The sequence below is a fragment of the Anopheles merus genome, chromosome 2R (assembly GCF_017562075.2).
Source record: "Anopheles merus strain MAF chromosome 2R, AmerM5.1, whole genome shotgun sequence".
NCBI lineage: Eukaryota > Metazoa > Arthropoda > Insecta > Diptera > Culicidae > Anopheles > Anopheles merus.
In genome coordinates, this window is record NC_054082.1 from 12,473,755 (window position 1) to 12,495,808 (window position 22,054).

The 22,054-nt window shown below is 47.9% G+C and overlaps 1 protein-coding gene across 3 annotated transcripts in view; it reads right to left on the reverse strand.

The window, feature by feature from the left end:
• Positions 1-22,054, reverse strand: part of LOC121601958 — a 64,000-nt gene that overhangs the window by 33,076 nt on the left and 8,870 nt on the right. The window contains exon 1 of one of the 3 annotated variants that reach the window (XM_041930768.1): positions 1,852-1,942. The exons of the other annotated variants lie outside the window; for them this stretch is intronic. The gene's annotated coding sequence lies outside the window, so the exon portion shown is untranslated. Of the gene's footprint in view, positions 1-1,851; positions 1,943-22,054 lie in introns of those variants that run through there. 3 annotated transcript variants of the gene reach the window in all.

Genomic DNA, 22,054 nt, shown 5'->3' on the forward strand with positions numbered 1-22,054 from the left:
AAGGAACGATCACGCACTGCACATCCGCTGAAGGTTGTGTATTATTGCCTTTGTAAGCAATTAATTTCGTTCAGACAAAAGGTATGATTTATTCACCATTTTTCAGCCCATACAATGTAACGCTCGCCAAGATCTGATACCAAGGCACAGCTTGCTGGGTGGAAGGGAAAGGCTTGAAAGGCTCCCTTTTTCCTTACAAACAGCTCGTAATCAGATCGTTCGTGACAGAGAGATGTGACGTACGATCGGTAGTGCGCTGGGTTCGTTTCTTAGCTCTCGACTACCCTCACTCTTCAAACTGACAGCTGTCATATCGCTTGCAACCCCTGCCGGAGGCCATCGAACTGTGGTGGGTTGGATGTGCCGATGCAAATGAACGGCTGCCGAAACGACAGTTTTCGCCAGTGGTGGGCACGCGAGTGGAATGCTAAATCCAACCCATCCCTCCAAAAACGGGAACATTGGGAATGCGTCTATAAAACGCTCGTAATGGCGAACGATCATCGGGTGCCCGGCTGTACCATCTACAGTGGGCAAATGTAAAGGTAGGGGGGGGGGGGCTTAAGTGCCGCCGGTCATGCAATGTCCGCCGACGAATTGTGCACAGGGAAAGGAGTGGCAAGGCACATTCCGCGGCAATTCTGACTGTTCCCAGGACCGACCAAAAAGGAACAGTTTCCTGCCCAGCGGGAAATTACTTATCGATCAAACGCACTTCGAGGAGGGAATGGTATGGCAATGGTACGCCGAAACCGCTAGCCCACTGAAGAAAAAAAGAACGAAAGAAAGTTGTTACATCGAGCGTATGGGTAAATTTGTTTTTTGCACAGCCAGCAAAGGGGAGGATTTGTCATTAATTTTATCATTATTCAATACCATCCGAATCCCATTTTGATATTAAAAAAACACTTTTAATTTCCCATCAACTGTTTGGTTCGAAACATCCCTTAAAAGGAAAGGAAAACTTGAAACAACTTATTAATTGAACGATTGTTTAATTTGTAAAGTCGGATCCAAAAAGAAGCGGAAAGGTTGTGCAATTTACGGTGCGCCGTCACCGTAGATTGACTTTACGAAGTTTCTGAGCCCGCGGGTGGGTGTAGTAGCCCGAATTCAGCACAACAACAAAACAAATCGGAGTATCAAACACCCAAACTAGCCGGGCAAAACCCAACGCCAGGAGAAAGGAACAATAAAAAGGGAACTTGCTTGAAGAGAAAGGGACCTTTTTTCCCCGGCGTCGCGGGTACGCGTCACGGCATAGAAAGCTTTCAAAGCGCGAACCGCGAACAAAAAGCGTGCTGCTGCATTTGTATTCCCTTTGCCTACTATGCCGCCACCATTCGCGATGGAAGCAGAAGGCAGGGAGTAGCCCAGTGTCCCGGTGGTAGCCGATGCAATTCCACCGAAACGCACCGTAGACTTCAGAGTCCTCGGCCAGTCCCCGCCGTGCGCCAGTATCGTCCGCCACTATCCGATCGCCTTTACACGCCCACCCCTGACGGAAGTACCAAGTACCTTCGCGGGGGGAATGGTGGTGATGGTGGTGGTGTGGCATCAAAAGCGTGAGCGCATGCCTGCGAACCCATCGAAGCGTGCGGACCGGAAACTATTTTTGCAGCCCTCGTTTTCAGCGGCCCATTGGCAAATTGGCTGGCCGCAGCACAGCCGAACGGTGGCATGATGTGCGGTGCAGATGATTGGCGATCCCATTATCGGGGCCGTGTTGGGTAATCGGTATGGAAAGTTTTTCGACCGTCCACGTTTGTAAGGGCTGCAAGCCCACGCGGAATGCACGCAACACAATTGGGACAGTGAGAAGAGTAGCACTGGAATACAAGGGACACTCACAAGACACTTTTGCCGCAAATTTTGGTTTGATTTCAACGTGTGATACGAAACTCCTGACACTTATCCGTCACTAGCCACACAATCACAACCACATCGAACAGACGATCCGTACTGAATGAGACAGCGCTCGACCGATCCACTTGCTTTTGTTGTACCATCCTGACCAGTGTGTAGAACAGTGTGAAACTATCCGTAGACTTGGGTTTTACCTCCAGCGCACCCATTACGGTGGGCCTGGCCAGCCCGACCGTTCCGTAGCTATACTTCAATCGTTCCGGGTGTGGAAAACACAGCTACTAATGCACTAGAGTGGATTTTATTTATCAAACTTCATAAGTCCATAGTCAATATTTTGGGCTAAAAACAGCAAAATCGCAATTAGGGCAATTAGCCAGCGAGCCCCGATTGCGTTCGACCATGGCTCGTGGCGTTTAGCGAGCTGTTTCTGATGCGCGCAACACGAGCGAATCGTTTTATCGGTCTACCCAAAAATAGCCCCCTGCGTGCCTTTCTTTCCAGCCGGACTGACTCACGCACGATCTGCCATAATGCCGGTGGACAGTGAAAGAAATATCGAACGGATACGCTAAACAGCCTACGCTCGATGACGTCGGTTTTGTTTACCAACAGAACAGCACACGCGTCTCACACGACTTGATGTACCGGCGCCGTGCGGTCAGCAATTAGTATTACCTAATTCTACCGAAAAAAACACCTAACTAGATCACTCTTAGCACCGGCAGTCTATTTCCTACCTAACCGATCGGGAAACCCGTATGCGCGAAGCGATTAACCGACGGACAAATTATGACTGGAAAGGCCATCCCGCTCGACCATCGTCAGGCACCGGGCTTCAGCCCGGCCAGCAGGCGTCGTGTTCGGATCAATCTGCAACGAACTGACACAGCTGCATTATCATTTGGTGACCTCTCCGGCGAAGGGCACCGTAACGCAGCGTGATTATTATTGAATTCACTTTCTTGTTTTAGTTCAGCTATTTTTACTCGCGTAGTGTGTGCTCATCTTGTGCTCAACCCTACGGCGCACTCCGCCCGCTTTGCATGGCCCTTTCGGTCCTCCCCCTCCCTCCACACTTCCTCATCCCTCTGCGCCTTTGAATTGGTACTGATAGCGCCACATGATGTATGTGTGTGATCGTTTGGTCTAACCACCCCGGCGGGTTCATCTTAATCCACCGGCAACGCTCGAGTAGGGCACGTGTACTAAAAGTGAGACGGCATCGGGGTAGAGGACGTTTTGGGGGGGGAGAGAAGGAGAGAGGTGGGGACGGTGAGCAGACGCCGCTCGTTGCCACAGGTTTGCAACAATTTGCATGATCATTACCAATAATTGACCAACGACTCGCCCATTGTCGCCCGTTGTGTTGTTATCCAAGGAGTTTTGCCGCAATTTGCCGCTCCCCTCGCCCCTTCCACCATCATCGCGGGAGACTTACATAACCCAGCCCTTCCGAGTGTGTAATCGGGCCGGGCACGTCGGCCACCAAACCTATCTAACGATCAAGCCTGGTTCTCGATACGGCGGTAGAGGAACGCCGACTGACGCGCGCGCTAGATGATATCTCAGGACTCGGGCAAACACGCGCTACTCCGTCGCGACTGCTAATGCGACCCCCTCTCGCCGTCAAGGTAAACACCCCTGATCAGTCGCGCGGGGTCGTGATTTGTGCGCCGGGCGCAGTAACGTTTTCTAGTTCCGGAACTATTATCTTCGCACGGTCCTACGACCTTCGCCAAGGTTTACGATGTTGCAGGTTGCCTACCGGTGCCGAAGCAATAACAGTTTATTTAGAGGCCTGCCCGACCCAAACGCGTGGAAAGTTTCGACTAGCAAGTTCATGACCCGGGCGTTGCGTGTTTTCAAGCAAGCAGCTACTGAAGATACGATGCACTCTCTGGACTGGACGGGATTGGGAGGATTCGGTTGGTTAATTTCCATTATCGAAGCTTTTTCGTAGCTGTGCGCGGTGATATCTTAAGATCTCGACTCGGGAGGGACACGCAAACGTGCCGACATCGATCGGTTTTAATTGCTAGGTGTGTTGGCAACAGGGATTGCGCGGTGCAATAGAAGGAGCTGGGAGGCACATTAGGCGAGATCGGTGTAGTTGCTTCATTCCTACCGTGCTTCAAGCAAACGAGGGAGTTGTCACGTGTACCCAGCGGATCCTAAGATCACCGTAGCTGATCGACCTCTTGACTTCGGTCCGGCGGTCGGTATCGCTTCGGGCCATCGGTAGGGCCGTAAATTTCCGTAACCGTATCGGGCGAGTCTCCCCCATCATCACCATCATCATCATCATGCTCCGAAACATGTGACATTTGAGGTAGCGCGTCTCACGTTGGCCAGCGAGAGTTTATTGCAGGGATGCGAGTAGTCGTCGACGGCCCAGCAGTCGTTAGTTAGCACCCTGCTCGTGTCTGTCAGATAATAAAGAACCGAGTGCTGCGATGCCTAACCTACGTGATGATGGGCCGAGCACGATGATCACATCTTGGGGTCATCAGATAGTATTCTGATCAAGCACAGCTACCGGAGACATTACCTGGCAGCTATCTGTGGCAATCCCATTGTGTGAGAAATTACAATGCCCGCTAATGTCCTGCAGTTTGACGCTCCTGCATACTTGATATTTATTTCCTCCCGCAAACACGAGCATGCCTCGTGAGCCTTGCAGATGAGATCTTTGACGATCGTTTCCGTAATTCTCACCCAGGTTCAAATACCACATAAAAAGGTCTCCAATGGCGACAGTCGGCTACTACCACCCTGCACCACAGGTAGGCAGTCGCAACAATGGCAGCAACTCGGAAGTTTTGTCACACTCCGGTTGACCGTGACGTCCGTGACTGGGACCAGTAATCCATCGATTTCTCGATGCTGGAAGCTGAAGTCTGGCCGCCTTCTTTCGATTCTTCCTGTGGAGGTGTGCAGCGCGCGGTGATTTGTGTACCGGGACTGAACGCTCAATACTTTCTGTGTTCCGCAGTAGGTTAAATTCCACCATGCCTATCCTATTCCAGTGCTTGGCAGTTGGAAGGGCGGCATGCAAATCACCAAACTGTCCCCGAAGCGTAGAATAGGCAACGTGCGCGCTGAAGGTGCCGTGTCGCGATTCCGTGACACTGGAGACACGGGAAGTATCCTAGGCGGGGGGGATTGGGGTTGATCCTCAGTATGAATAGTAACTAGTTTTTATGAGGACGTACGTGACGGTAATCACGAATAATCGGCTACTACGCGACGGCTACACTTCGGGCCGGTTCAGTCTCCCACTTAGACGTTTCTCCCTATCCGCCCTTCGCCACACGCTACCGCATCTATACGGCTTGAGCACGGGAATAGTATAGCCGGTGTAAGGTGATTTAGCAGGGAATTAGATAGTTATTCCCCTTTTTTTCCGACGGGACTGGTTCGTTTGAAGCCACATTAGTGGGTAGTTTTCCGAGAAATCATCAACCCTGGCTGGTACGCTGCCATCCTCCGATTCCGTGCCACCTTCCCAATTCCCTGTAGGTTCTCGACCATTCTCCACGAAAGTGCGAACAATTTGCAATCGATCTTCAATTCAATGCACAGTCGATGGTATCGACTTACGGACCTACTACAGGTTTTCCACCCAAGCTGAGCGGTACACAAAAAAACACAGCAGATAAATTCAATAACATGCATACACTTTCGGCCCATACGCTACGGGCGCGTCTCGGACACAAGAGACCGGAGATACGCTGCATCTTCCCTTCGGCAGGCAAAACAGGGTGTACATTTCAACGGCCTGACCTACAAACGAGGCCATTGTGGAAAGCGGGGAACCCAGCTTATCTGGCGTTTGCGGACAAATAGGTGAAAAAGCGGAATATTAATCTTTACTGGTCGTGTTAGCGGCTGGTAAGCGAGAGGGAAAGGTAAACCGACTGGTGCTAGCGCTCGATGAAGGTTGTTGTTTCATTAAATGATCACGTCCACCACAGTAGCAATGGATGTGGTGTGTAGGTGTAAACTAATCAAACGGCACGTACGCGCTGAGTTCTGAGCAGTAGCAAGGGAAGGAGTGGCGTAGATTGCAGATAGCAAATGCTGAACAAACGTCATGCACGAAGCCGTACGCTATCGTATCAATTTCACTCCAAAAATGCACACCATTTTTGTATGCACCAAATGCACACGGGTGTAAGATTGCGCGAATGCGGATTGCAGTCCAGAAATTGGATAGTTGTTTATCTTAAAAGTGTAGCATAACATTAGAAGGAGTTTTTACTGACCATATCAGTTTGAAGTCGTGTAACTACGACGATTTCAGTCATAACAATTAAAGAATAAACATCTAGCCCGGCATGATTTATTGCTTTTTAATTACAACAACGCCAAATCGATGTTACATTGAGAACTATTACCTACACCAAATCAGCTTGCGAGTGGAAAATCTTTGACCTCCTCTAACATAAACCGAGCGGCAACACCGCGATTCGAGCGCGACCCAACCAAAGTTCATTGACAGCCAGGCCAGGCATACCAAAAACCCGATGCCGCAGCTCGGCAGCAGCAAACGCGAACGAGAGATGAATGCTCGCATGAATGGAAAACAGCGCACTGCCTCTCATTCACAACAACAGACGCAAGCAACTGCGGCGGCCGAGTAGCCACGAGCCAGTACGAGCGCGAAGAATGTGAGCATTTGAACCCGCCAAATAGCGACAGGTCAAACTTTCACTTTTTGCCCATTGTGTACTGGCGGTGAGGGAGCGCGCGAGCGCTCGCGGAATAAAGACGGCCTGATGGCAATTTGGGAGAGTGTGCGCGAGATAGATCGCTGTGCAGCGGGAATGCATAACACACGAGACCCCAAACTCACGCTCCAATGGACCTTCCCCCCTCCCATGTGACTGTGTATGTATGAGTGGTGGAAACCGGGGAACCCTACGAGATGCCGCCCTGGACCCAACGGTGGTATTTCTTGCCTTCTGTTTTGTTTCACTTTTCGTAAACCATTTTTTTTAGCCTCCAAAAAGCTTCTGGTCAATGCTTTTACATGGAGTTTTCTAGCTAGCTAATAGTGGCGTTATCTTTCCCCGCGCTTTAAGACACGAGGAATGTTTTTGTTTAAATGGAATCGATAATTTAAATGATGTGTGCTTCTATCAAACTAGTCGTTCGATTAATATTAAATAATTATTACCATAAATGTTTAACGCTAGGAAACATGTTTCCAATTCTTTCGAGTGACGGTTTTGTGTAGCCACACAGGCACACTCCCGCGCATGCCAGTTTGTGTGCGAGGCGAATGTTCCACTTTCAGCGTCAATTCAACGACGACCGACCGGTTTGGGGTGTTTGTGGTCGGTTAGAAAAATAACCACAACCTCACGATGGACGCCGAGAACATGCACACGGAGAGGGAATGCATGTGTGTGTGTGTGTGTAGACGGACCCACAAATATATGCTCCGACTGCTGATCGATGTGTAGATATCGGTGAGATTGGAGCAGTTGGCAGTAAACATAAAAACACACCTTCCCCGTGGGGCCGACTGCCGCCGTGGGCTGCCACCAGAACATTCTTCGGCCGTGGGAAAACCGACGAAAGCAATAATCGAAACAAACAAGGGCCGCCGGCGGGCAACCGAGCCCGCAGACACATGCCAACGCAGGCATTAAAGGGCATTCTGCCGAGGCTTTTCTGTGGGCCTCCGGGAGCGATCCTTCGCATCGCCAAATGGCGGGCAGTGTGAGTGTGTGTTGATCGAATTAACCTTTGCGTGGCGTGGCAGCAAATAAACTTCGAAAATTGTTCACACATCGCACTGTTTGCCAGGGGAAAGTACTTGGAGGATCCTGGTCACGGCACCATCCAAGTTATTTTATTATTATAAGTATTATTATACACTTTCTATTTCCTTTTATTTGGCATGAAGCTATCGAGAGAAGCTTGAATCAAAGAGATCATTACAGCAAATGTACATCTAATCGACGATTGATTGAGCGATTAATATTTAAAACGAAATTGGTTGCATAGCACGATTGGACCATTGGTATGCGGATAACGACACAAATCATGCAGAAGCACCTTACCCATCTCTTTCCTAGTAAATATCCAAATTCCGTACTTTTCGAAATTGTTCGAAAAAGTTATAAAAAGCCGCTTCTATAACCGGCATTCAAAAACCAACGACACCATCCTCCGTGGTGAAGAAGCTTCCCGTTCAAAGCACTCACGGCGAGACCGGTTGGCGGGTGAAAAATAATTTGTTGGAAATGTTTAACAAACGGCTGGAAAAGCTTTTAATGCCTCTAACGTTTATGTGCTTTACGTTACCTTCCCTCCCTTCCTACACCGTTGGTTGGTTCTCCCTTGCCTCTGTTCGATGTTCCATCACTAGCTCATCAAAGCTTGCATCCTTTGCACGGGGTTTTGCTGGTTTTTTTTTGTTGAGTTCATGTTTGCGTGATAACATACGTCGTCCGTTCGGCACAGCGTCCAATTTTCTCATACGCCAAACACAAAGAAAAACCCCTACTGATGGTAGAAAATTGCGAATATCCGTTCGCAGGAATGCCCGCAACATGCGGGCGCGCATCATTTCAACGTGTTTGTGTGTGTATTTGTGTCTATGGCTCGTTCGAAATCACGCGCGTATCGACACCGAGTCTCCGTGCGGGAAGTGAGTTTTCTTTCACCTTTCGCACCGGACCAGTGAAACTTTGCCGACCATTGCCAGTGAAACGGATAGTGGAAATGGAAACGAGTGTGAAACAATATACGGCTGGACACACAAACGCACGGAAATCCATCCCCAAACGCGCTGCTATCATCGCTATCAAAGAGGGCGCCGTTTTCCGGCGGTCGCGTAGAAATGGAAGAGATCGAAAATTGGTACCGAAAATTACTTGCTCGCCACACCAAGGTAGGGTACGAGAAAAAAAAAACAACACACCAACATCCGTGGGCGGGTTTCACTTTGTGTGCAGCTTTTAAAAGTGTACAGAAAAGCTTCTTGCGTTGCCGTCCGGGTCGTGTGAAAGTTTATAGCACTCGCCAAATGGAATGAAAATTCGAAATTGGTAGCTACGATACGAGCACAAAAACTACGCCCATAGATTTGCAATAGCTCAATGCTTTTCAATAATTGAGCTACATATACTGCGCAAAAAAAAAACAACATAAAAATGCGGCTAAACATAACAGCAGCTCGTTGATGATAATAACTGCCACAGCACATCAAAGTGATAGACAATGGGGAGTACAACATACCAAAGCATCCCGAAGCAATTATTGTATGTTCTGTCGAATGATTACATGTTTGTCTTTGTTATGGAACGTTTGTGTCCAGCAGCACAAGCCCGTTGCTAGGGAAATTGATGAAGATGGGGATGGAAAAGCCGCAAACAACCGGACCGAATGGTCACTACTCTACCCCACCAGCAGCTGTTGTTGTTTTTATTATCATTCCAGTCACTACCCCACCTGCTCAACCCACAAGTGTGTCTGTGTATCATCATCCCCTGTTAGGCTCAAATTTGGCGAAAACATCATCGCCGCCGTTTTTTTTTTGCGTCCTTTGCTTTTCGCGTCGTTCGCACGAGCCAAACTCTATCGCCGTGGCGGGCGATTTTCATCAATTTTCACTATCAATGAGAGCCTTCATCGTGCGAGTATCGTGATTGACGAGTGGTTGTGTATGTGTGTGTGTGGATCGTGTGGTGTGTCCATAAAAACAATCAAATGGAAATAAAAACAAAATAGGAGAGGCAGCTCGTGTATGGCCCACGTTTGGTGGAAACCGGACCGGGAAAAACACAATGAGAGCGATGAAAGTGATTGAAACCGCCCCAAAATACACGCTCGCACACGCACAGACACACACACATCCTTGAGCTTGCTCAATCAGCGACAATCTAGCAACCAAATTGGAACGAAAAACTGTGGAAAAATAATTTCCGCCCAATAGTGGACCGATTGGGAAATGCTTTCGCTTTTTTTTCTTCCACTGACGGATTTCCCACCCTTTGCCAGATCATTCGCGTTGCAGGTGTGTTGTCGAAGTGGCGCGGCGCAGCAGTTTCCGATTCCGATTAAAGTGTGCTGATTGCAAGAACGTGCCAATTGGATGCAGTCTTCATTAGACGAATGTATTCATGCTGTATCGTACCATTAATTACATTTTATGCCCTGCCTGTACCACTTGGTTAACGTCCAGCTGGTGCAGTATTTCACCATGAACGCATGAATTTATTGCTAAGCCAGTTTTCACCCTTTTTGAGCCGCTCTCGATGGTGCAGGTGCGCACCCGCAGACGTAGATCAACCGTGACCAACCGATAGCTGCGCAACTGCACTGGACCTGTGGCGGCGCATGATTTAGCGCAATCGGTCGACTATATCGTTCACTGCAGTGGCTAAAGTGCGCGGTGCGCTGGAATGGAACGGACCGGAAGCATTAACAATCCGCTGGCGTCCGACCTGGCCGACCCAATATTAGCGAGCGAAACCGTTGCATTAGCCGTGCACGAGCACAATGGAAGGATGCCTCCAGTCGAAAGGATGCCTCGCTTGACGAGCTGTTAGTTTAGAGCAGTGTGTGTATGTGTGTGTGTGTGTGTGTGTGTGTGTGTGAGGGAGTACAATTTATTACGAGAAACACGTCAAATTGGAGGTCAATTTGTAACCACAGCGTTTTGTTTGCGGAGTTTACGGGCAAGGTTAATGTGGTGTATTTTTAATAGAAGCTGTTTATAGCGTACAATTTGCTTGTGGTTAATGATGTTGCACGTGGAACAGCATATACGCGTTTTCTAGCAATTTTTCAATCCACTATCTTAATCATACTATGTCTTCTAACATACTAGTATCGCTTCTCCAACGCATTTCAAATGATCCTCAAGGTTTTGTTATACTAAATGTCGCATTAGCGCTTTTGCTAAAGTTAGCTTATTACACCACCACTACTTTTTTCATGCCCGTTCCAAGTCAGTACATTTCTCGATACACAAATCCGTTGGAATGAAATAGCTCTATTTATAAACCGCACGTCGCTGGAGGAACAAACGATTGTCACCGGGCTCGGAACCGGTTCCCATCGTCAGCCAAGACCTTTCCGGTGCTCAGATTTGAGCAAACGCGCCAGCACAGCCACCAAGCGCTCATACAAATGCGACTCGTGTTCGTCCTCGTGGTTTCCTGATTTTGCACCGCTTCCGGCATTGTCTCCGACATTTGCAATGACAGCAACCGTTTCGGAACGCTGTACTCCATCGCACGCAGAGCCTGCGGAGGAGGTTTCAGCAGTACCCAGCCCTACTTGCAACATCCTAAAAACAATGTCATCAATGTCAGTGCGACCGGGATCGGCATGACAGCTAAACCATCACCGTCGCTACTAGTGTGCACATCGTGACCTACACACACGGCACGTCAGTCGCATTGGTACGTGGCCCCACTCCTCGATATGTGCATGGTAGTAACAGCAGCAGCATTTGGCGAATCTCAGGCACGTCTGAGTTGGTTTTGGTTGCAAAAGTTATCGATGAACCTTGAGCAAGGTTGCCAAGGCTCGTCGGGCCCGTTGGACACTACAATGTAGAACTCGGGTTACAAATCGTTGCGCAACGGAACTCATCCTTGACAGTCATGTGTGGCCGTAGCACGGACCGTCGGCGTTTGCTCTCTTCGCTCAGAATTCCTGCTACATCTGTCAAGATTCGGAATGTGTATGTGCGACCGGCTGCCATTCACGGTCCGGTCCATTACTACGTCCATGATGCAATCAATGAAACTTCCTAATGCATATTTAAAAATCCGTTGAACGAGAACCTAGAAACGCTCGTAGGTATGGAAGAGTTTTGCAAGAGTTTCTAGCGTTGTCAGTTCAGAATTTGCATAATTAACTTCCCGTTCTGAGAATGCGAAGCATTCGGCAGGTGCAGCTGTGTGGTGCATTGCACATCGGGGTCAAGGAGTTCTGACAGCAAACCTTGATGCAAGGTCACTTACAATGGTCCTCATTGAATGCCAGAATTGTGCAGGTCTCTGGGATTTCGATCGTAAATGTTTAATCGCTTCAAACACATTATCTTCTATTATGGAAATCACTATTTTTAATGATATTCTAAGCAACCCCCTAAAGCAGAATTGGAACCAGTTTGGGTAAGAACTTGAGAGTGTGTGCTTCCCAAAGTAACAAGCTCGCATATGTTACCCGTAAATCCCATGTGGGAGGGGAGGGTGTCATTACCTTTTATCATCCCCGTAGCGATCTTGACGTGTTGGGCTATATTTTACACGAAATAAAAAAATCCCCTCATTTGGAATCCAGTGCTCGCTTCAGGGGTGTAGATGAAGGTGGTGTAGAGTTCAAGCGGGATTAATGTATTCCCTGTTGTCGTGTTCGGACGCGGGCGCGTCTTCGCTCATTCCCCGATCGGTCACATGACGTCAAGATCGGTGATTTTAGGCTCGTATATATATTTTTTGTGTACCCATCCTTTACTACCACTGGCAGTGAAAAGGAATTTTATCTGATGAGGTTGCTTTTAACCAAAACAAAAAACAACTCAAGACAGGTTTGGTGGTTTTGGTGGTTTATTCGAGTTCGCCAAAAATTAAATTGCGCCGTTGAAAAGGGAATGAAACGACATTGCGGCATTGAAGGAAGAAAAGCAAGAAAGAACTCTTCTGCCAGATGATGACGGGGGTACCGTTTTGACTTTCAAGGAAGTTCGTACTTTTGACTGCCAGCTTATGGCATCGTAAGGCAGTCGCGAATGTTTTCGAACCTTTGATTGATCACTTTGCGGGGGATGATAAATATTCTGCCGCCTGCAGTCAGCCAGGCCCGGCCAGGCCACTTAAAAGTTCGTTTTACCGAAACAAGCAAAACAAACCATAGCTGCCTGATTGACATTGAAGTGTATTGCAAACAGTGTTGGGTTGAATTTGAATAAAAATAAACCGTATAAATCTTTCCAATTGATTGTTTTTGTTCCCAGCATAAGCCTGATAAACATTCAACCCCAGCCGTGCGGTAGGATCGATGAGGTTACACTTCCTACAATGCTAATTGATGCCCGCTTTTCGACTACATAAACTGTAAGCGTGGTTGTTCATGTTGTACAAAATAGTGCGTTGGCGCCGCTAAACACATTTCCGTGGGAGTCGAAAACAAGATCTCTCCTTTGGAGGTGTTTGTAAGACAGCACGCGCTCGAGCAAGTCCACCTCTGATGTGTTGTTTTTTTTTTTTTTTGTTTCTTACCCACCATAGCACCATACCAACAGACGGCGCAGTGAGGAGGAAACGCAAATGTTCGATAATTGCCGGTGGGAAGTGTAATTACCAAACAGCACGCCTAATGACAGCGCGATTCCAAACTGTTGTCTTCCTTTCGGGCGAGATCTTTTGCAGCAGGCGCGCATTTGTTTCGAATCCATTATCGTGAGGCCTTGCAGCAAACGGCTCGATTTTGTGCTCGAGATTGCACCCGAGAGTGTTCCAGATTGGAGCGCGCCGGAAACTGGCACCGCAGTTGGAGAGTTTGAAGAAAGCAAAAAAAAAAAAACGAAAGTGCCCAACTGCTGCAAACACTGCTCGCATTTCGGGTGCAACGGGCTGGGACGTGCTAATTGTTCGTGGCGCTTCTGGCTACGGAAGCACACTATTAGTAGCTCAGGCTCAGTCGATCTTCTGCATATCTGCACCGATTGTACCGATCGGGTTACTTCTACATGCTCTAGCTGACACAGCATCTTCTTGAACATCTTCATTTTTCAATTCGCCACTGTTGCCAGCAAATCTTTCTCTGCAAGGGAAATAAACCCCTGAAGGATAATCGGCAGATGGTGCGGTAGAATACTGCGGCACCATTGGATGCGGTGTTGAAAAAGTTGCATGCTGTTGATAACCTGCCTGACAGAGATACAATTCGAGACACTCAACTTCGCAACTAGTAGCAGTCGAAGATCACGATCTGCATAGGAAGGGCTGCAAACAGCGTCACGCATGCCACAAGATCAGTTGCTCTCTTCTGCCCATCGGCATCATTGCACATCAGTATCGTCAGCGTTGGTGTCGGAGAAGTAACCGATCAAGCTGGCTAAATGCGTTCGACATGCAAACCATGAAGCAACCAGTTTTGTGTGATAGGCAGACACGATAGCACCACGATCAGAGAAAACCATTGCCCCACGTGCGTTCGGACGTCTCCGTAGAGCGTAATGGATGCCCCCGTAGGTGCTTTGTTTCGTCAAGAACTGCTGCACGAATCTGACAGAAGCGATCGATTTTTAAGCGATGCCTTTTTAGACACGTCCACGTATCGTGCGAGGAATTGATCGCTACGGGCGCCATTGGTGACTCAACAGTATGTTGTGTGGCTGTACTACACCCAATGTGTCTAGGTCTTTGTCTGAGTGATCTCTACCACCATATTCCTCTCCTCGCCCATCCCTCGTCTAGAGTGTAGGTGTCGCTTTACTTACCGCGCACACACGACCACGCATTCCAGAGCGATATCTAACACACACTTTGTGCACAGTAGATCACATCGCATGACGAACGATCAGCATTAGCGATCGGACATGAAGCGTAGAGCATACAGTGCAGCTGTACAGCTCCTCCGTCCGTTGTACTCGCTCGCAGTGACCTTTCGCTACGGAGAGCTCGAACGAGTCGTCTAACCCTCGTATCAAATCTACGATCACTGTAGTAGTAGGTCCTTACCCTTCTTCCACAAACTCCTTCCACCACAGTGCAATAGGTAGGGTCTCCCCAAAGGCGTGAGTTCACATGCGAGAATTATAAGCAATGCAAACACCAACCAGAAGACTAAATCGTTCGCTGCAAATTGTTGAAATATTTTCTCACGGCGTTTTACAACGTTCGATGCTTTTTTTTTTGTTCCTGTGGCGCGCGGACTGGGTTTTTTTTGCTCCTACTGCCAAATGCCATTATGCTACTATAATGCTATTACTCTACTGCCGGCAAAACACATCGTGCCGGATCGATCGATCGGAAAGGGAGCACAGTACCCGGCGGGTTTGCACTAGACAAGCGAGTGAATAACCGGCAAGAATGGGCCGCTACTGGAGGACATGCTGCCATGTTCTCAGGTCCTGTCACACTGCTGCCACCCCCAGAGGGGGAAGTAAACATTCGCGTCCGAGTCGAGTGCTTGCGTGAATGGCGTGTGTATGTGTGTGCAGTTTCAGACAGCAGTTCTCCATCGAAAGAATCGAAGGTGTTGTCATGTTGTGGCAGGTTTTACTTTCAAACTTCCATAGCTTTCAGCGGCAGTGATCGTGATCTACAGTGGACGTGGTCTAAGGATTGTGCACCAAACAAAACAACACAAAAAGCCGGTAAGTACCGATGTTTGGAACCGCCAATTGCTTGCTGATCACGGAACACCTTTTCCAATCATTGGAACTCGTGTCTATGCGTGTGGGAATACTGTCGGTCAGTCCTGTCCAAAAAAAGGAGTATAGCAATAAATAGGCGTCCAAAATCCAAGCCTCCCTAAGTCCAAAATGTGCAAATCCATGTCTGTCGTGACCGTCCTTGAGAGACGATCCATTCCCAAAATAAACCAGTTTTCAACCTTCGTGCTGTCATGTTTCTTTTTCACTCCCCAAGCGTTGTGTGTATGTGTGTAGTGCCACTATGATAGTCCACCGTGTTTTGGGGAGGGAGTTTGATCGCCTTAGGTGTCCACAAAAAAGTTATAATGTATACAGCGGAACCTGTTCTCGGCGAAGGAATTTTGTAAGCGGTGGCCACAAAACAGATCGTTTGAAAGTCTTCATCGACACATTACGCCGGCGGAGACTAAAGTTCAAGGTTTTCGTATGTCACCGCTAGATGACCGCGATTTTCGGCACAGGTTTTTCGCACTATTACATTGACCGAACTGTGACCCGCCGATGCGGTGAGATGAGCTGAAAAGATTGAGAGCTTAGATTAGAAGCCGGCTAGGGGTGCTCTGTAACTTTCGACCGCTAATTGTATGAATAATGAATGCGTTACTCATTATAGTGAGCTGATTGTTGAGAGGGGCATACGAATGTTTGAATTAAGCAGCTCGACACAGCTTATGAAACCGCAGACCGAAAAGGATTAACTAATCATCATTACGAGCGGCAGTTCTCATGGTGATAATATCATCATCTTTCTTGTAGCTCCTTTGCGATCATCGATTGACGCAAATACGTCGGTTTGTATGGAATGCTGGATGTAAACAACGGAACGCACACCTTGTTTGCCTCTTGTTCGGCACTCGTAGTCTGCCAAATGCATCGTAAACTCGTATTGTTTACTTTACACCAAGGCGTCCCATTGCAGTAATCATATTCTACACGTTAAATCATACCACCCTAATGGGTGCTCAATCTTGCTGAAAAATCCATCACGCAAGAGTAAAGGGAAGGCACATAAATCAAAAGTTTAATCTTCAAATGGCCCGTCCGTCCGCGTCTTTCACAATTGTGTTTCGTGTAACATTTTGCACCATCTTAGTAGTATCAACAGTTTGACCAAAATCACACGGGGTTGTCCAAATCTGTCTGATGGAACACATAATAACATCATAATAAATTAAATGCACGCTTCAATAATCAGAATACATCATCGCTTCTTTGACATTGAATGGTTTCTATCCCTCGATTACTATTATCCATTTTCAAGTCTAGCAAGAACATTTTGAACACCGTTCTTCCACTTCTTGGGACACAGCAGCGTTTGCTTCTCGTGACACTTCAACTTAGAGTCTTGGCCGTGCTGTGCTGCGATGGCCACAATCTTACGTCAGGGTTCGTCGCATTGGCTGCACTCGCGGTTCGGTACTTCGCGATTCGGTTGTTAGACTTGACGGAAGGTTAATCGCGTGTAACAACGTCACGCAGCAGTGATCCGCGGGGTGTACGATATTGTCCTCGCCGATCCAAGGTTTCTCCGCTAGCAAGACAATTGTGCACTGTGTCGGTAGCGTACTGCTCAGTGTGTTTCGCGGCATAGTTTCCTATCGTTCCTCGGAAATGGGAATTGTCTTTTATGTGACAGACCTAGCAATTATTTAATCAATCGAAATTTAATTTAAGTTTTATGTGCGTGTGTCCACTCGAGTGGACACAAGCATATGGCCACACACGTAGCTGGGCAAAGGTACTGTTGTCCCCACTTTCTCTTTACGGTCAACAGCTTACATGTTGGAATGGAATATCTTAAATTAGAGCTTTGGAAATTACATTTAAAGATTTCAAGCCCTAATACGAACGTCTATCTCCATCCCATGGCACACAACAAATCTTCATTACTACACCACTTAAAGTATATTAATAACAAACAATTCGTGCAGCAAAATGCTTATCCACTATGATTTAACGGCTTTTTTCAACATTCATTGTAGTGTTTTATGCTGGGATTTATGAATTACGATGGAGTTTGGGAATGGGTGGAATGGCTCGGCTTTTCAATTTTCTTATGCTTTAGAATCTCGCCAAGTGGAGAGCTGGGCCGTTCGCGTTCCAGGCTAACGGATCTCTGCGTTCTTGAAGTGGATAATTTACGATATCAAATCAGTGCAGCTGCCGGAAGAGTGGCCCCGGAGAGTGATTTTAGCACCGATCTTGTGGTGTTCTCATTCGCGGTCGCCGGCAGCATGATGGAAGCTACTGTTTCTCTTCGCTAAAAGCCACCCTGTGGGCCGGATGAGGGTCGAGATGATATTATCTATGCACTAAAATTATTAATTTAGCATAAATTTGCTGCGAATTAAGGTCGGCATAGTTACGGATTTGCTTCCCAAGATCGGCAGGAAACTGCGATACGGCCGACGAGTTCTAAAGCAATGTAGAGTAATACTGAGTACAATGTGTGGTTATGTTAGACAAACAGAAGGCGAAAATATCGTTTATACCACACTGCGTTAAAAAGCAATCAGTGAGATCCACTCTGAGATCCAGCACACACTTCAGTATCTGGATGGATTTATTTTTGTTTCGAAAACACATGCCCTCGGCTACAGTTGGACAGTAGGCCCCCGCAGTTGAAGGTTATTTTTACTGTACCGTATGTCCCACGGCGGATGCTACACTTTCCCGTAGCTGCTTCAACGGCGTACGGCGCCACCGAGATTCGACGCACTTGTGACGTAGCGTGTATGGCTGGTCGGTTCTTTAGCGTGGCAGCGTTGCCTCCGGTGCGACACATTACTCCAGCCGCCGCATGCTAGGGCATTCTTCTCCCCCTGCAGCATGTAAGACGGACGTAAAAAAGGCAACAGAACCGGTTCGGCCGTTGTTAGAGGCCCACCCCGTCAAGATGGCCTATCGCATCGCTGGAAAGATCGTTGCGGTTAAGCCGGGGCTCGCTGGTTGGAACAGGTTCGGTCGCTAGTCCGTCCGTCCCCCCCCCCCCCCGCACCAGTGTACCTCAACTGAGGATCAGTTAAGGCAAAGCTAGAAAGGAAGCAACACATTCCTGCACCAGCTTGGAAATCCAAATCCCACAGGAGGTTTAGATTTTCGTTGCGTTGATGGATTTTGGGTTGTATGTTTTCGGTTCCTCCTGCCTTTCCAAATGTCCAAATTCCGAAAACACTTCTTATCCAAGAACTTTTCGTGCCAAGCACACCAACACAGACACAAATAAACTCCCATCGATCATTGAACTAATGCCGGATGGTTTTGCTCCATTCTAGGACTTTCCCTGCCCGCTCCAAACGCCAGATGAAAGCATAAGGGAAAAGAAATCACACCGAACCCAAATAAAAATCTATCGACCGCCAGACGGTGCTCTCGTATGAGTATGTGTGTGTGTGTGTGTGTGTGGGTGCGTGATAGAAAGCGTTAGATTAATGAAACTCCAGCACATCGAGCTAGGTTACGGCGAAGGAGAAGAAGCAGATAAGTTCTCGTTCTTTGCGGGCTGCTTATTATTATTATTATTGAGGGTGAGGCGTAAAATACTGTAACTGCCGACATTAAGAGAAGCATTTGCCGCATTTGTTTGGAATCGAGAGGCTGTAATGAAGCAGTTGAGTGGTCGAAAAGTTGTGGCATTCAAGTGCCCACTTCTGGAGTGGTTAGGATGGTCCCGATGGACGGAGAAGCGTGTCAGGATTGGGAATAGTAGCCAATACCAGCGCAGGAAGCCTTTGTGAATGTTACCGGTATGGCGATTGAAAATGTGTGTTTCTTCGTTTGAAGCAGCGGCACATTAAATCGATGTGAGCTAAGAGTTTTTTCTCCCCCTCAAATTACTACTTGCATTTTAGGGAATAAACTTCAGGCATGGGTATGTACTTTAGTGAAAAGCCAAAATTAACATGTTCGGTGCATTACCAGCTTTCAATTACCTGATGATGCCTCCTAATACGCAAGTAATTAATTAGCTTAATTATTTGCCGAAAAAATAACGAAAAGGGCACTCTCTATCAGAGTGCCTACATTCCAAGTTTTTGCCACTTTTGCCTGCGCGGCACAGGCTTATCAAACCAGGTTGCCCAAATACAGCACCACTTCCGAAGAAAACCTCTCATCGTTAATCACAACCCGCACTACGCAGTTAGCACACACTGTGGCGCGCCTCCAATAACAAGCCGGCTGATTAATCATAGAGTTTTGCTTACCGATCATATAAACGGTAAACAAGCATCTCATCCATCTTTCGCTCCCCGACCGAGGTGCCCGCGCCCAAAAAAAAAAGTGCATCGAAAAAACAAACACCCTGCGAAGCTAACCATAACACACATACTGTACCAATTATTACATCGTAAGCAGTATAATAGCACCCCGTCCCGGCTGAGGGAGGTTTTGACGAGGGGTGAAGCACTCCATCAGGCACAGTGGGGGAATTGGCGGACCCTTGCGGCTTACCTGAAAGGAAAAAGCAAGGAAAAAAAACACAAACATACAGCAATTGGTAGAAGCCAATGGAAAACTACAAACTACATGAAAAGCTAATTAAACTAACGGTGGCGTATCGTTTTCAGGCGGGAAGCTGCTAGGAATACCCATATAGAAACAACAAACACCGGCTGTTTCCTCTCCGAAGGCAAGATTGAGTGTCAGGGTCGTCTGAGTAGTTCACGTTCGCGTACAATCGTCCTGGCTGCTGCAGCGCAATTCCACATTACGATAACGGTGGAAGGAAGGGGGTTCAGTTTATAAAACTACAATTGCAATAAACTGGCGTCAAGCTTATCAAGGTATAGCATCGCTTTGCAACGATAAGCGCAGGGAAAGCGTATTAGGGATCTAGCGTTCCAGGAATTGCCCACTGGCCCACTAGCTTTAGGCGCGGGGTGGAGGAAGGCTTAGATTGCAAGGTGGTTCAGCATATGTAAAACAAACCACAGGAACTACCGTGCACGTTTGTACAACATGTCGGGTTTGATATTCCACTCCGTAAACAATCCATCCTGGCGCACCCAACAAGAGTTCAAAGTCGACAACAAAGAAGCCACAGGAACAACCCCCGGGGTTTGAGCTGTAGTCGCCATCAGCAGTCAGACATACACTCCAACGTTTGACCTTCAAGCCTGCAAAGATTAGCTAAGGTGAAGTTCTAGGCCTACAAACCCTTTTAAGCCAATGTCCTTCGAACGTTCCGATACGTGGAGCAGAAACCGTGGGCATTTTGAAGATGCACTCCGCATGCGGAGCTGGTAGAATTCGGAAGTTGTATCCCAGACTACAGTTAGCTGCTGTCCTTGAGAGGACGTTGGGCGCCATGCAACAACTGTCACGGTCACCGATTACAGCTGAGCCGCTGCTCCAAAGGGTCACTGCCGTACACGATCGCTCGGCAACGATCTCAGGAAGTAGTGATCTCCTGCGGTCGTGGAGGCTCGAACGTTCGATTGTCAAGGATCGAGATACGCCGTGCATTGGAGTTGGCATGTTGTAGCGAGATCTCTAACCGTTTCGCCTCAAAGCACCTCGAACTGCATGCATTCAAGTTCTCGTGTTGTGCTCTACCGGAAATGATACTGCCCTTGCCACTACTTTACAGCAGCGCACAGTAGTTGGACAGGATTTGTGATATCACTTAGCATTGCTTTATGTGACACAGCGTCGGGCGTGCTATCGTAGCCCACGTCTGGCAGCTTCTTATTTGCGAACCCTTGGAATTGACTGCCGCTGCACCAATTGGATGATGTTTGCTTAAAAAATCCTACACCAGCACACGTTTGCTGTACACATTTGCCTCACGTACCCGATAATAACAACCTCTTTCTCCGATAATACCGTCGCATCCGTAGCAGCACTGCTCACCTCACTATTGGACAAGTGTTATCGGCCGAGATTAGATTGCGTATTGTGCTGTCATCAGATTTATTTTGGCATGCAAACGATCTCCTGCACGGTAGTATTGGGCTTAGCTAGCAGGTCCAGCAAATGATGATGTGCGGGCGCAAAATATTTACCTTACTCGTGGTACACTTTACACCACTACCTATCCCAACTGTATCATGGATAAGGGTGAGCATCTCATTAGCAGTAAAGCATGATGGATTAGAACAGGGCAAATGCGTAAATGTTGTCGTTTACTTGTCCCAATTCCTTTTACTACTGATAATACCGAACTGAGGCGGCAGTAACACAACGAATTAAGGGCAAATTCTATGCATGGAAATGATTCCGGACTTTTCTCTCGCCACTTTCCCTGTGCATTCCCCAATCCAATTGGATATTCATAGATGAAAATTCCTCCGTACGCTTGCCGAGCACGAACCACCGTGCGGGGTTTGGCATCTGGTCTAATTAATCAATTGACCTCGGCCCGGGGTCGCTTCAATACAACTCCAACCCATGGTCCACACTTCGGATACCGAAAACCCCGCGTTCGCTCCACATCGTACCCTCTTGGCGCTTCCAGTTATGAAAGCTAAAGGGGCAGTGGTTGAGCAGCCGGTGGTAATTTCAAGCGCGATTGCAAACTCGCTCTACCGCACGATTGCGATAAGGGTAGATTTTTGCACACACAACGAAAGAGAGCAATAGAAGGAGCAGCAAACGGGCAACAAAAACCTAAACCTAACTTAAAGTGTAGTAAACGGCTGGAGCGAGTAATAGTGGTTCGGGGCTACGATCAGGCACGTGCCGCGCTGCAACGAAGCTCCCAGCACACCAGCCAACGACAAAACAAAACACTTGCGCCCTCCCACTCGGGTGGGGCGGGAACATTTCGCACAA